This window comes from Oncorhynchus mykiss, chromosome 17 (genome assembly GCF_057628025.1).
Source record: "Oncorhynchus mykiss isolate SJ-2025 chromosome 17, ASM5762802v1, whole genome shotgun sequence".
Classification (NCBI taxonomy): domain Eukaryota; kingdom Metazoa; phylum Chordata; class Actinopteri; order Salmoniformes; family Salmonidae; genus Oncorhynchus; species Oncorhynchus mykiss.
Genome location: NC_143038.1, coordinates 17,434,624 through 17,451,576, shown reverse-complemented (window position 1 = coordinate 17,451,576; position 16,953 = coordinate 17,434,624).

The following is a 16,953-nucleotide window of genomic DNA, read 5'->3' as shown; positions in this document are numbered from 1 at the left end:
GGAGGATTTGAATGACTAAAGAAATATTTAGAATTGCCGCAATGGAGCAGCTGGAAGCAGTGTTTGTATACAATACAGTATCATACCTACATTGTACTTTAGACTGCAAGTCCACTGGGTGCCAGTTCAAGTAGTCTATGTAGGCTACGTGCAGGCTACAGAGCGTCTCGTGTGAATTCCTATGTTGATTAAAATAAATTGACATATTTGTAGGGGTTATGTGTATTTTTCCATAAGGAAAATATATATTTTTTAATAAATTGTTTTATTACATGTTCAAGTCAAGCAATAAGCAGAATACATTGGTGGCCTCAGTGCCTGTGTGGTCCAGCAGTTACAGCTGCTGAAACAGGCACACACATGCCAGAGCTGGCATGGGTTCATATCTGGCCCACTGCCCTTTGACTCACTCTCCCCCATCTTCCCAACACTGTTCTATCCCTTCAATAAATGTTTCCTTAGTTTTCAGGAACTCAGTCTTTGTTTTGTCTGCCAGGGTCGTCATCCTTTCTTATGCTTAGACAGCAGTCAGCGCTTTTTTTTGCACATGGGGTACAAGTCTGGGAAGGCACCCGATGATAGTTCATTTTTACATTCCCGTCCAGAGGTTTTTTGTCTATTTACTCTCATCTTCACGTGTTAAAGCTTTCAATGTTTAAAGCATGGGTAAATGATCTAGCTGTCAATGATGAGGCTATTGACTGGGAGATTGTCCTGGAGACAATATTTCACTCATCAGAGTGAAATATCACTCTGATCCTATTGGACATCACTTTCATGCAAAACAGGCTCGAAGCCCATACTGTGACCTATGTAACCTCAATACACTAGACACATACAAACATATGATATGGGATTGTCCAGTGGTTTATGGGTTTATGGGCTCTGGAGGAAAGTGTCGTCAATTCTCACTGACATGATTGCTAAAACTGTACCCCTTGAACCAATTCTGCTGTTGCTTAACGATGATTCATTTGCAGCTGAATGAGAAACAGCAAAAGGTTTGGCTGGTTGGGTTGACTGCTGCCCAAAAACGTGTTGTTCCTCGCTGGTTGCCACCACATGACCTTCATATAAGGAAATGGCTAGCACACTTTCAGGGAATAGTTATGCAGGAGTTATCCACTGCCCGTATGAATGAAGCCAGACTTAGCACTTTGGAAACGTGGAAGGTAGCTGCCTCAGAAATCTCTGAATTGCTGGAGATTATGTAGGTGTGTGATAAATGTTTTCTTGATGGTGTCGTATTGGCAAATTATTTTTCTGTGTATCATTTGTATTCTAGTGTAGTGTTAATTTTAAATGTTTTCTGAGTTTGGGGATAGTAGGGTGGGGCCACCGGGGGTATGTTTGGGATGGGTGTGTTCGTTCAAAAAAATTTAGAAAATGACTTCAAATGCCGGAATCAAACTGAAAGTACAGTAGGCCTGTGCATAACGGCTTAGCAGACCATAATATAACAAAAATATAAAATGCAACATCTTCAAATATTTTACTGAGTTACAGTTCATAGAATGAAATCATTCACTTGAAATAAATTCATTAGGCCATAATCTATGGCTTTCACATGACTGGGCAGGGGTGCAGACATGGGTGGTCCTGGGAGGGCATAGGCCCACCCACTTGGGAGCCAGGCCCAGCCAAATGGGATGAGTTTTTCCCCACAAAAGGGCTTTATTACAGACAGAAATACTCCTCAGTAGCACCCCGTCCTCAGGCAAACCCGCAAGTGAAGTCATCGGATGTGGTTATACCTGATCAGCGGTTGTGAGGCCGATTGGACGTACTGCCAAATTCTCTTAAACGACGTTGGAGGCGAAATTAACATTAAATTATCTGGCGAGAACTTCCTGGAGTCAGTATGCCAATTGCCTGCTCCTTCAAAACATCTGGCATTAGATTATAGAATGGCCTTTTATTGTCCCCAGCACAATGTGTACCTGTGTAATGATCCTCATTTACCATGGCAAATCTACTGTGGCAATTTACGTGACACTTTGTATGAATGGGCTGGAATCAAACACACACCAACATAGTGGCCAATCTGTGAGCACTGATGGCAGCGGCCCTAACTGCTGGACCACCCCAGTCCACAATTTAACTCAATTTTGACAGTTGATCGTAACCTTAGGTTCGCTAGGAAACCTTAAGATTACCTCTTTTTCGATAATAATCTATAGATCAAAAAAATCATGGGCTGCATTTTTTTACCAGTCGCTCTCTTTCATCTGCACTCCATTACGTAGGCTACCTCACTATTCTCAATTTCATCTCGTCTTTATGTAACAGTATAGACTTTACGTCCGTCCCCTCGCCACGACCTGGGCGTGAACCAGGGACGCTCTGCACACATCAACAGTCACCCTCGAAGCATCGTTACCCATCGCTCCACAAAAGCCGAGGCCCTTGCAAAGCAAGGGGAATCACTACTTCAAGGTCTCAAAGCGAGCGACGTCACCGATTGAAACGCTACCAGCGCGCACCACCGCTAACTAGCTAGCCATTTCACATCTGATATTATAGGCCAATGTGTGCAATTAGTTTTGATAGGATACAGTAGGCTATATTTTGGGTCTAGCCTACTGTACGGCTGAATTTCAGATACACTTGTATGTTGTAGTGGAGACCAATATCTATGTGTTATTAAGCTATATAAAACGACGCTTGTTGATATGTATGGATGCATTTCAGATACAATTTTGTACATTTGAACGTTGTAGTAATATGATCTATAGGCCTGCAGTAGCAGTGCGTTTGTTCACAAAAAAATGTTGCACAAATGTTGCACATTTGTTCACAAAAAAAAGGGAAATGGAGATCAACTAAATTGCACCACCATGTAACCCTATATACTGTATACAGTATTCACCATGGACAGCGTGGGAATGAAAAATGGCTCTGGACTTTTTGACTCATGCCGGCCCACCACCACCCACACCACACTTTATATAAACAAGATTACTGAACAATATTTATAACAATAACTTTAGTAAAATAGATGTAAAATAGAACAAGGGGAACATGTTGCTCTTAGGAGGAGGCTGGCTAGAAGGAACACATATTGGCACAATGGCACTGGCAGCAATGTGACAAGAATCTCTGGAACCATCTGACCAGTAAAATAAATAATACAGGAGGACATTTGTTGGTGAAAAGTAGTGAAACGTATTTCCTACCTCCTTAAATAATCAATTTCTGCAGCAGCTCACTTCTGTCAGCAATGCTATATATAACCAGGTCACTGTCCAGGGCCATTAAAACATCTCACTCAGTAGCCATGAGCATAAAAGCCTCCAGGTGCTGTTGACATAGAGAGCTCCTGAGCCTACTCTTGAAGAATTTCAGATTAGAGAATCTCCACTCGCAAGCTACCTGGGTTACTGACAGGGTAAAGTAGGAACTTGTAAGAAAGGCCCAGGATGTGGTATGCGTCAGTCAATAGGTTGTACTGACTAAGAATACAGTAGCAACACACTTGACAGTCCAAACAACTCTTGTTCACCATCTCCACCTTGTCTTCATTTCCTTCAGGTCCATGATCCTCCATAGTCCTGGTTGTGTATTCTTCAAATCCTGATTGTTTTAACCTAGTCCGCTGTTCTGCCAGACTCATGAGCTCACTCTGTAAATTGGCCACCGTTGCTCTGCTGTCAAACATTTGCTTAGTTCCTGAAGGGCTGTCTGTGGAAGGGCTGTCTGTGGAAGGGCTGTCTGTGGAAGTGTTTAGGGTCCAGAAGAGCCAGGTCGGCATACAAAGTGCCATTACTCAGAAATCGCTGATGGATGCTAATCTATAACTGTATCCGGAATTTGATTATGGACACCAATCCTCTATGCACGCTCTGCCCCAGTAAAAGTATCATATTGTGCCATCTCTCCAGGCATGGCTTTCTTCTTTTGAGCCCTTTTCATTAGCAGAGTGGTCTCTAACTCTAGCTCTGTTTCCTCATCCCATTCCTACAACTTCCTGTTGGCCCACTGAACAAATGTGGCTGCAGCTGCCTTGACTTTTTCAAAATCTCTTGCCATTCCTTTCAGCTGCTCCTCTGTAATACAACCTTACGATGCGCAGTCAGAATGTCCATTCCATTTGTTTGAAGATATTTTGAGACTGTTGAGGTGACCTGAAATATTCTGAGGAATATCTGAGCTGTAGGTATTGTTTCATTATTCAGCAACCCCTCAATGTATCCTTGTGCCTTGACCCGTGCAGTAGTGTTTATGTTTTTCTGATCTTGTATGGTTGAAAGAGTGAGAAGGGCATCAACATACAGACCCTCATCTGGATTTCCAAAAGCTCCAAAGACCTTATTTAAGGCACTGTATTTAGCCCACCATTGTGTCTCTCCAATTGTCTTGGGTACTTGCTCTCCTTGCTCTCCTTCTCCCAAATGTGCATCCTCTGGTAGGATTCACAGAAGAACACAACTATGTTGGTAATGAGAGAAAAAAGTGACCCACTTGCCAAGACACTCTCTGTTGTATCTGCCAAAACAAGGTTAAAAATGTATGCATAGGACAACACATGCACTTAATTGGTGGACTTTGCAGAGAGCGGGGGAGATAAGCCTTTATACTGGCCTTGCATATTAGAGGTTCCATCAGTGGAATTGCCAATGCACTTGCTGATGTCAAGCTTCATGTTTCCCAGTTTTGTCCAGTGGATGCCTCGCATTTCACCCGTCTACAACTTGAAATGTTTTGTAGTGACGTTGTGTTTTGGAAAGCTGTTTTTTTCCGGATCAAACCTGCTTTATAAATGGACATTTTGGATATACATGGACTGAATTAATCGAAAAAAAGGACCAATTGTGATATTTATGGGACATATTGGAGTGCCAACAAAGAAGCTCGTCAAAGGTAATGCATGTTTTATATTTTATTTCAGCGTTTGGTGTAGCGCCTGCTAACGCTAGTTCTTTTTTTTACAACTGGTTCAGCTGGTTCAGGGGGGTGCATGCTATCAGATAATAGCTTCTCATGCTTTCGCCGAAAAGCATTTTTTATATCTGACATGTTGGCTGGATTCACAACGAGTGTAGCTTTAATTGAGTACCCTGCATGTGTGATTTAATGAAAGTTTGAGTTTTATCGCGTTTTATTTGAATTTGGCGCTATGCATTTCCCGAGGCTATTGGCCACTTGAGACGCTAGCGTCTCACTATCCCCAAGAGTTAACAGAGATGGGAAAGGGGCGGAGCCCAGGTAAAGTTGGAATGGACTGGACCAAAAGTAACTGGCTGGGAGAGAGAAGCTGACAGATGTAATACCAACCACAGTTGCAGTCGGCCGGCAGCCCACTCGCCTGGACCAGTCATACACACAGGACTTGGTAATTTTTATTTAGCGGGGGCGGGGGTTATTTATATTTTGCGTGGCATCGGTCCCAATTGTCAAGCGGCCCACTGGGAAAACTCCCGGGGGATCCAGATAGCCTGTCCGTCATTAGTATACACACCACCATCCCCAACACATCCCACCACCCTGTCGTGTCTTTGGCTATGCTGGATTAAGTATTATGACATGCTATTCTATAAAAATCCTTTCTCTGTAATTAACTAGAAAGTCAGGGCACCACATAATAATATTTATAGAGCTTTTATCTTCCGAATAAACTCTTAAAGACCTAGTAATATTTCACATCAATAGCAGTCAATCGTCACCTTATTTCAGTCTCATCTGAAAGTTGTAAATTCTTGGTTATCTTCACGAACCCTGGCTATCAAGTTGAATCAGCAATGCAAAATTGGGTTTAATTATTTATTTACTAAATACCTAACTAATCACACAGAATTACATATGCACAGAATGAATCATACCCTCATCACAAATTAGGTCATAAAGGAAAACGTCCCTAGCGGGTGGAACAGATATGACAGCTGGTTACGCAAAGAAAATGGGCTGGGTTTGAGTGAAAGAGCGGGACGACTGAGGAACAAAGGGAGAAGTGATGTCTCTATCGTTAATACAGTATCTTATGCATTGCAATTACCGCCCATTTGGAAAAGGAAAAATGCAATAAATATTTACTTCGGTAGGTTGGTGGTAGATGGAGGGTCTTGTTGCCCAACCAAGTCCTTTGAAGAATGTTTCTGGTGGTAAATTGGATACATTGTAGTAACGTTGCTGTGTGGTAGACGGGATACTCTGTCTGTTCTTTCCTAGCCCACGTTTGCAGCTGCTGTTGCTAACTCAACGGCAAGGAGGTACCACTTCTGTAGTGAATAAGAGTTCAAAGTTCATACCATTCGCAACCAAATCTCACGCTGAGGTTGGCTTAGTTCTGTAGTTGACATGTTAGTCCTTTTAACGTATGGACCGTCGTCCTCACATCGTCGGAACAGGAGGTTACATTTTCGTCAAGGCTTTATATAGTGGAGCGAGAAGGGTGTGTTTAAAAAGTTTTATAACGCTTGTCTCTTCACAGGGGCGGGCCACTGATTGAGCAGAGCCCTAACCTTATGAAAACCCAAATCTCTCATTTGGAAGCTAAAATTACATTTAATCATTTCACCAATAATTTTATATTCAACCATTTAAATTGAACAACAGTTCAATGTGAATCCGATAACTACAATGTGCAGACTTTCCACTGTAGACTTTATGTCATCCTATCATTGATGAGAATGTCTCAGATGACAACCGAACTGAAATGTCACATCAGTAGGGTAGAGAGAGGAAAAAGGGGGGTAGAGGTATTTATGTCATAAACCTACCCCGAAGCCAACGTCATGACAACCCCTTCCCACTACTTTGGCCCTAACAGATTCTACTGCAGACCATCGGACTTGGAGGCTAGAATCCCTTCTCTCAAAACCCACTGTTGTTCTTCTGCACTAAAATCTCTGATACCCAAATACATCTCTGCTGCTGATAATCCTCAACTTCAGCCGATCCACCTCAACACGCCACCCCAGTTATCGCTCCTTTCAGAGGTGCTGTGCTCCGGAGAGCAAAGCAGGACACAGATCTCGTCCCGATTTGTAAAACACGTAGCCCCCTCTCCCTTTGAGCAGCAGACACAAAAAAAAATCAGCAAGTCTGCTTCTGGATACTTTTACCGAATTGACAGAGCCCAATGCTTCCCTTCCTTTTCACCCAGCCTGATACCACAAATGGATCTGCCAAAAGGCATGGATCCACTATCTCCAAGAATCATACTCCCACTAGGCCAGAGATATCTCTGGCATTTTCCTGATCATTGGGGTGAGGCTCAGAAGCCTTCACCTCACCTATTGGCACAGGTTCTTCCTCTTCACTTGTCAGGTAACATTTCTGAGAGTTCACTATCTGTCGACTGCTCAGGGTTTTCAGGAGCGTAACATGTAATTACAGTATCCGTCCTGAATTTGACTCAAAGGAGAAAGTACTCAACTTGATTCCGCAGATGTCGGTTTGGGTTTGAACCTCGTGCTCTTCTTTCTGCCTCTCTTCATTTCGCCATCCACCGTCTTCCTTGCCCGGACCTTCGACATTAATTCCATCTTCCCTATGCTAACCTAACCAGATGACAGTGATTATTTCCTGTAACAAATTCCACATCAGCTTATCAAAGATCTTAAACTTTGTATCCACCAACCAATGGTATTTCTTAAAATAGATCAACTTGGCCATCAGAGGGATATTTTAAACCTCCAAATTCAAGGTTTAATTTTGTTCCACTAGGTCCCAATACTGGATGATGCATCTTTGACTAGGCTACTAGCTACTAACGTTAAGACAAAATTCAAAAGGAATGTTTTCTCAAATATGACAAAAACCTAAAATGCTGCCTATCCGTTTCACACACTGTGATAAAGATGTAGGAGGAATATACAACGTGTACGTTTATATTTTTTACATATCTTAAACAAAAAAAGTTTAAGATACTTGTGGTCATGTGAAATAGCTGTAGTTTACCTCTTACTGTTAACCGTAATTGGTGGCGTAATCCACTAAGAAGTGGCGAGATATGACGGCCGTCAGTTTCAAGCCCGCGTCGAGGCAAGGTTCAAAAGTCAAATAACGCATATGTGACCAAGAAGATTAATATAAGAATTCTGATAAAACGTTGCAGGCTTACATTTAGGTGTACACGTCCATGTAACAGCCTATGCAATATGACTGAGGCCATAGCAGTGTGTTTGTCCGCAAGGCTGAAGGAAGACATAGCTCCTTATTAAATTCAGTCTTAATCTTCATTTTCAAGCTGTTGGCAGCACTTCACTACTCAACATACAAACACAATAAATGCAATTCTACATTTCAAAGAAAGAAACAAAATGATGTGGGATTTGTCGCACAAACTGCAACAAATACAAGGTAGGCACTCTACACTTTGAGCTATACAAATCCCATTGGATCCTATTGACTCAATAGTGTGTCAATCTAAATAACATAGTTTAAAAATCCCCATAAAAATCTGTCAGTTTAAGATCTGTTTTTTTTTTTGCATGGGCTGAGTCTCAAAACACCGCATTCACCTATGTCGCCCTTCTGCATCTGCGGTGGTGCATCGCGCAGACAGAAACAAACATCTTTCTGGTAAGAAGAGGGGCGGGGGCGTATGCCTTATGGCTAACGTGACATGGTGTGATGAAAGAAACATACAGGAACTCAAATCCTTCTGTTCAACTGATTTAGAATTCCTCACAATCAAATATAGACCGCATTATCTACCAAGAGAATTCTCTTCGATCATAATCACAGCCGTATATATCCCCCCCCAAGCAGACACATCGATGGCTCTGAATGAACTTTATTTGACTCTTTGCAAACTGGAAACCATTCATCCGGAGGCTGTATTCATTGTAGCTGGGGATTTTAACAAGGCTAATCTGAAAACAAGACTCCCTAAATTTTATCAGCATATCGATTGTGCAACCAGGGGTGGAAAGACCTTGGATCATTGTTACTCTAACTTCCGCGACGCATATAAGGCCCTGCCTCGCCCCCCTTTCGGAAAAGCTGACCACGACTCCATTTTGTTGATCCCTGCCTACAGACAGAAACTAAAACAAGAGGCTCCCACGCTGAGGTCTGTCCAACGCTGGTCCGACCAAGCTGACTCCACACTCCTAGACTGCTTCCATCACGTGGACTGGGACATGTTTCGTATTGCGTCAGACAACAACATTGACGAATACGCTGATTCGGTGTGCGAGTTCATTAGAACGTGCGTTGAAGATGTCGTTCCCATAGCAACGATTAAAACATTCCCTAACCAGAAACCGTGGATTGATGGCAGCATTCGCGTGAAACTGAAAGCGCGAACCACTGCTTTTAATCAGGGCAAGGTGTCTGGTAACATGACCGAATACAAACAGTGCAGCTATTCCCTCCGCAAGGCTATCAAACAAGCTAAGCGTCAGTACAGAGACAAAGTAGAATCTCAATTCAACGGCTCAGACACAAGAGGCATGTGGCAGGGTCTACAGTCAATCACGGACTACAGGAAGAAATCCAGCCCAGTCACGGACCAGGATGTCCTGCTCCCAGGCAGACTAAATAACTTTTTTGCCCGCTTTGAGGACAATACAGTGCCACTGACACGGCCTGCAACGAAAACATGCGGTCTCTCCTTCACTGCAGCCGAGGTGAGTAAGACATTTAAACGTGTTAACCCTCGCAAGGCTGCAGGCCCAGACGGCATCCCCAGCCGCGCCCTCAGAGCATGCGCAGACCAGCTGGCCGGTGTGTTTACGGACATATTCAATCAATCCCTATACCAGTCTGCTGTTCCCACATGCTTCAAGAGGGCTACCATTGTTCCTGTTCCCAAGAAAGCTAAGGTAACGGAGCTAAACGACTACCGCCCCGTAGCACTCACTTCCGTCATCATGAAGTGCTTTGAGAGACTAGTCAAGGACCATATCACCTCCACCCTACCTGACACCCTAGACCCACTCCAATTTGCTTACCGCCCAAATAGGTCCACAGACGATGCAATCTCAACCACACTGCACACTGCCCTAACCCATCTGGACAAGAGGAATACCTATGTGAGAATGCTGTTCATTGACTACAGCTCGGCATTCATCACCATAGTACCCTCCAAGCTCGTCATCAAGCTCGAGAGCCTGGGTCTCGACCCCGCCCTGTGCAACTGGGTACTGGACTTCCTGACGGGCCGCCCCCAGGTGGTGAGGGTAGGCAACAACATCTCCTCCCCGCTGATCCTCAACACTGGGGCCCACAAGGGTGCGTTCTGAGCCCTCTCCTGTACTCCCTGTTCACCCACGACTGCGTGGCCACGCACGCCTCCAACTCAATCATCAAGTTTGCGGACGACACAACAGTGGTAGGCTTGATTACCAACAACGACGAGACGGCCTACAGGGAGGAGGTGAGGGCCCTCGGAGTGTGGTGTCAGGAAAATAAACTCACACTCAACGTCAACAAAACTAAGGAGATGATTGTGGACTTCAGGAAACAGCAGAGGGAACACCCCCCTATCCACATCGATGGAACAGTAGTGGAGAGGGTAGCAAGTTTTAAGTTCCTGGGCATACACATCACAGACAAACTGAATTGGTCCACTCACACAGACAGCATTGTGAAGAAGGCGCAGCAGCGCCTCTTCAACCTCAGGAGGCTGAAGAAATTCGGCTTGTCACCAAAAGCACTCACAAACTTCTACAGATGCACAATCGAGAGCATCCTGGCGGGCTGTATCACCGCCTGGTACGGCAACTGCTCCGCCCTCAACCGTAAGGCTCTCCAGAGGGTAGTGAGGTCTGCACAATGCATCACCGGGGGCAAACTACCTGCCCTCCAGGACACCTACACCACCCGATGTCACAGGAAGGCCATAAAGATCATCAAGGACATCAACCACCCGAGCCACTGCCTGTTCACCCCGCTATCATCCAGAAGGCGAGGTCAGTACAGGTGCATCAAAGCTGGGACCGAGAGACTGAAAAACAGCTTCTATCTCAAGGCCATCAGACTGTTAAACAGCCACCACTAACATTGAGTGGCTGCTGCCAACACACTGACACTGACTCAACTCCAGCCACTTTAATAATGGGAATTGATGGGAAATGATGTAAATATATCACTAGCCACTTTAAACAATGCTACCTTATATAATGTTACTTACCCTACATTATTCATCTCATATGCACACTGTACTCTATATCATCGACTGTATCCTTATGTAATACATGTATCACTAGCCACTTTAACTATGCCACTTTGTTTACATACTGTACTCGATAACATCTACTGTATCTTGCCTATGCTGCTCTGTACCATCACTCATTCATATATCCTTATGTACATATTCTTTATCCCCATACACTGTGTACAAGACAGTAGTTTTGGAATTGTTAGTTAGATTACTTGTTGGTTATTACTGCATTGTCGGAACTAGAAGCACAAGCATTTCGCTACACTCGCATTAACATCTGCTAACCATGTGTATGTGACAAATAAAATTTGATTTGATTTGATTTGATTTGGAAAGTTGCAGAGCAACAGCACTGTTTGTCAGTCCAGGACACATCCCGAAAATGTCTCCTCTCACAAAAACGTCTGTAGCATCCGAATGTCTGTAGCATTGCACTCCATGGAAAGATGAGACTCTCACGATGTTGTTCTCCGTTTTTTGCTCTATGCCCACAAGTGTCACGGGACTCGTAACCCATACAAATTAACGGAAGTACAGAGGTCATTTTTGCCCCAAAAAATAAGGGTTTAAATATGTGTAAAAAATATATACAGTACCAGTCAAAAGTTTGGACACACCTGTTTCTATATTTTTACTATTTTACACATTGTAGAATAATAGTGAAGACTTCAAAAATATGAAATAACACATATGGAATCATATAGTAGCCAAAAAAGTGTTAAACAAATCAAACTATATTTTATATTTGAGATTCTTCATAGTAGTCACCATTTGCCTTGATGGCAGCTTTGCACACTCTTGGCATTCTCTCAACCAGCTTCATGATGTAGTCACTTGGAAACCATTTCAATTCAAGTGTGCATTGTTAAAAGTTAATTTGTGGAATTTCTTTCCTTCTTAATGCGTTTGAGCCAATCAGTTGTGTTGTGACAAGGTAGAAGTGGTATACAGAAGATAACCCTATATGGTTAAAGACTAAGTACATATTATGGCAAGAACAGCTCAAATAAGCAAAGATAAACAACACTCCATCATTACTTTAAGACATGAAGGTCAGTCAATAAAGAAAATGAAGAACTTTGAAATGTGAAATGTGAAATGTGGTCGCAAAAAAACATCAAGCCCTATGATGAAACTGAAACTATGATGAAACTGTCTCTCATGAGGACTGCCACAGGAAAGGAAGACCCAGAGTTTCCTCTGCTGCAGAGGATAAGTTCATTAGAATTACCAGCCTCAGAAATTGCAGCCAAAATAAATCATTTACGGAGTTCAAGTAACAGACACATCTCAACATCAACTGTTCAGAGGAGTATGCGTGAATCAGGCCCTCATGGTCGAATTGCTGCAAAGACATCACTACTAAAGCACACCAATGAGAAGAAGAGACTTGCTTGGGCCAAGAAACACAAGCAATGGATATTAGACAGGTGGAAATCTGTCCTTTGGTCTGATGAGTCAAATTTTTAGATATTTGGTTCCAATCGGCGTGTCTTTGTGAAATGCAGAGTAGGTGAACGGATGATCTCCGCATGTATGGTTCCCACCGTGAACTATGGAGGTGTGGGGGTGCTTTGCTGGTGACACTGTGATTTATTTAGAATTCAAGGCTCACTTAACCAGCATGGCTACCTCAGAATTCTGCATTGATATGTCATCCGTCTGGTTTGCATTTAGTGGAACTATCATTTGTTTTTCAACAGGACAATGACCCAACACAACTTCAGGCTGTGTAAGAGCTATTTGACTTAGAAGGAGAGTGATGTAGTGCTGCATCAGATGACCTCTCCTCCACAATCACCCAACCTCAACCCAATTGAGATGGTTTGGGATGAGTTGGACCACAGAGTGAAGGAAAAGCAGCCAACAAGTGCTCCGCATGTGGGAACTCCTTCAAGACCGTTGGAAAAGCATTCCATGTGAAGCTGGTTGACAGAATGCCAAGAGTATGCAAAGCTGTCATCGAGATTAAGGGTGGCTACTTTGAAGGATATAAAATGTAGATTTGGATTTGTTTAACACTTTTTTGATTACTACATGATTCCATGTGTGTTACTTCATAGTTTTGATGTCTTCACTATTATTCTACAATGTAGAAAATAGTTCAAATAAAGAAAAAGCCTTGAATGAGTAGGTGTCCAAACTTTTGGCTCGTACTGTATATATTTCCTGAGCATTCTTGCGTCTCCTAGATAACAGACATCTCATAACTTTATTCCTTTTGATTTACATTTTTTACTGTCTTTTTAACGTGTTATTCAATGCTTTTCTACAGGCTATAGTAGTAAAGGCCAAATTAAATATTTTATCAAATATCGGATAAAATGGCTTAGACGTTTAAGAAATAACCAACACATGTAATGTACAGTAGTTGCTTTGGTTAACAGAATGTGCCGTTGGACTTCTGTTAAATAACCTGTTAGTTCATCTGCCCTTTGCCCGTGATATGTACGCCTAAAGGCCGAATAAATTCAACCACACCTTGGTTTCATCACAAAACCAGAGAGCAAGCTCTGTCCAGTAAACTCCACAAAGCTTATAAGCAAGTTAATGTTTCCAACATTTTCAGACCACTTAACAGCTATTGATTTAGAACCACGTAGAGGTACCGCAAGTCACAAAGAAAACAGGAGCTGCCTCCACTATACCAGCACCATTTCAATGTTATCAAATAACTTATGCCTAGTCTAATACAGTGACAACTAAAAGATACCAAAAACGATTTAGTCCAATCAACGTAAGATAAATATGATGTGGATGTCCATGGTTCTGATTTCTGAGTGTGTGTGTGTGCATGTGCATTCGTGCAAGTAGAAAAAACATGGAGACTCCCCCTATTGTAGAGAAACGCCAATGCCATCCTCATCTCTTTCCTGTTGACGAAACGGTCTATCACTACACACTTTTATTTTTTGTTGTCTTAGACTACCTGGCTCAAATGCTTGCTCGCTAGACTAACTTCCTTTCATGGGCAACGTTAGCTAGTTAACATTAGCCATCTACATCTAGCTATATATTGAACTTACATCCTCTCATGCACGGGGGCAAGCATTTATTATTTAACAGATTGGATCAGAATTGCCATTATAATCATTGGCCAGTAGGGAGAATTAATTAAAACTACTATTCCAAATCCTATATCTATCCATGGCTAATTTAGGAAAGGGACGATTTTAGCTAGCCACTGGAGGACAACAACACAATGAGATACAACAATTCAAGTTGCTTCACTTTACACTTTTTTTGTGGTGCGCCAGGACCATTCAGAGTTGAGCTCACTCAGTTTGGCTCAATGCTGATTGTCTATTTTATACTTCTTTTTTTAATCAATGAGGCCAAATGCTCACTTGCTTCCCTTGTAGTCAATGCTACGGGCTGCAACAATGTCATATTCTTTTCTTTTCTTTTTAGCGTATTGAAGGAAAATTATGAAACACAGCGAGACGAAAGTCATTTTTTTGGGGAGGCCTGACTTCCCTTCCACATATTCTTACGTTACAACCTTATTCTAAAATGGATTAAACCATTTTTCTCCTCATCAATCTACACACAACACCCCATAATGAGCAAAAACAGGTTCTTAGACATTTTTGCAAATGTATTAAAAATAAACAGATACCTTATTTACATAAGTATTCAGACCCTTTGCTATATGACTTAAAAATGAGCTTAGGTGCATCCTGTTTCCATTGATCATCCTTGAGATGTTTCTACAACTTCATTGGAGTCCACCAGTGGTAAATTCGATTGATTGGACATGATTTAGAAAGGCACATACTGTTGATAGTGCATGTCAGAGCAAAAACCAAGCTATGAGGTCAAAGGAATTGTCCGTCGAGCTCCGAGACAGGATTGTGTCGAGGCATAGATCTGGGGAAGGGTACCAAAACATTTCTGCAGCATTGAAGGTCCCCAAGAACACATTGGTCTCCATCGTTCTTAAATGGAAGAAGTTTGGAACCACCAAGACTCTTCCTAGAGCTGGCCGCCCGGCCAAACTGGGCATTCGGGGGAGAAAGGCCTTGGTCAGAGAGGTGACAAAGAACCCAATGGTCACTCTGACAGAGCTCCAGAGTTCCTCTGTGGAGATGGGAGAACCTTCCAGAAGGGCAACCATCTTTGCAGCACTCCAACAATGATGTCTTTATGGTAGAGTTGCCAGACAGTAACCACTCCTCAGTAAAAGGCATATGACAGCCCGCTTGGAGTTTGCAAAAATGCTTCTTGAGGACTCTCGGACCATGAGAAACAAGGTTCTCTGGTTTGATGAAACCAAGATTGAACTCTTTGACCATGCCAAACGTCACGTCTGGAGGAAACCTGGCACCATCCCTACGGTGATGCATGGTGGTGGCAACATGATGCCGTGGGAATGTTTTTCAATGGCAGGAACTGGGAGACTAGTCAGGATCGAGGCAAAGATGAACTGAGCAAAGTACAGAGAGATCTTTGATGAAAACCTGCTCCAGGGTGATCAGGACCTCAGACTGGGGCAAAGGTTCACCTTTCAACGGGACAACGACCCTAAGCACACAGCCAATACAACGCAGGAGTGGCTTCAGGACAAGTCTCTGAATGTCCTTGAGTGGCCCAGCCAGAGCCCGGAATTGAACCCGATTGGACATCTCTGGAGAAATCTGAAAGAGGGGAGAAACTCCCCAAATACAGTGGAACCAAGCTTGTAGCGTCATACCAAAGAAGACTCAAGGCTGTAATCGCTGTCAAAGGTTCTTCAACAAAGTACTGAGTAAAGTGTCTGAATTCTCATGTAAATGTTATATTTCAGTTAAATTTTTTAATACATTTGCAAAAACAATGTTTTTGTTTTGTCATTATGGGGTATTGTGTGTAGATTGATGAGGGGAAAAAAACAATTTAATCTATTTTAGAATAAGGTTGTAAAGTAACAAATGTGGAAAAAGCCATTAGGTCTGAATATTTGTGGGTCCATACCTGCAAACATTAGAAAAATATACACTTTTTCGTTGTCTCAAAATGTGCATCAGCCAACTTAAGTCATTGATGTCGTTGCATGTGATGCAACGCTACATGTTAGCTGTTCCCAGTACATAACATGAAACATTTAGCCCTATGCTTACTTGACCATTTGGCAGTGATTATGTCTGGTTACAAATTCTGCATCAGGCAATTATAAATGTTGGTGTAGATGAACGTGATGGAACACTTTTCCATGAGAACGTCCTTAATTAACAGAAGTCAAATGACACGATCTGCTATTCACATAATTTCATCTGGACCAATAGCTCAGTAGTGAGCATTACTCCTAGTAATTTTCTCTGTTTGCGGCAAGTTCAAATCCCAGGTGAGATCGTTTTTGTAGAATTACATTTATTGTAATAGTGTGTTGTGAAGGGAAGTGCAACCAATACCTTGTAAATGAAGATTAAATATATTTGTAATGAGGAGCTTCTTGGAGTCCCTCTTGCAGACTGACACCTTTGATGCTTTCCATTGAGACTTTCCCCCACATTTTTTATTGTAAGCTCTAGTGTTATTGTGTCCTCTTTCATTTACTTGTTTCGACGTCTCACGAGTGGAATTCATCAGAATCCCCTGAGTAGCTTGAAGAACCAACCATACACGTCTGTCGGAGACAGAACGGTCGATTGGCGAATGAGGGAGCCCCTCACCTCACAAAAGAGCCACCCGCCTGCCCTCTGATCATTGTTGTGCCTCTTCCTCACAGACGAGTTATACTTAGCTCTCCTCAGTAGGACTTGATCTGTTTTCCTGTCTAACTGTTCACTGGTGTGCGGTCAAGATTACACCGCCAAGCGCAGGGTTTATCATCTTTTGTGTTGGGTGACTTTACCAAAAGGAAA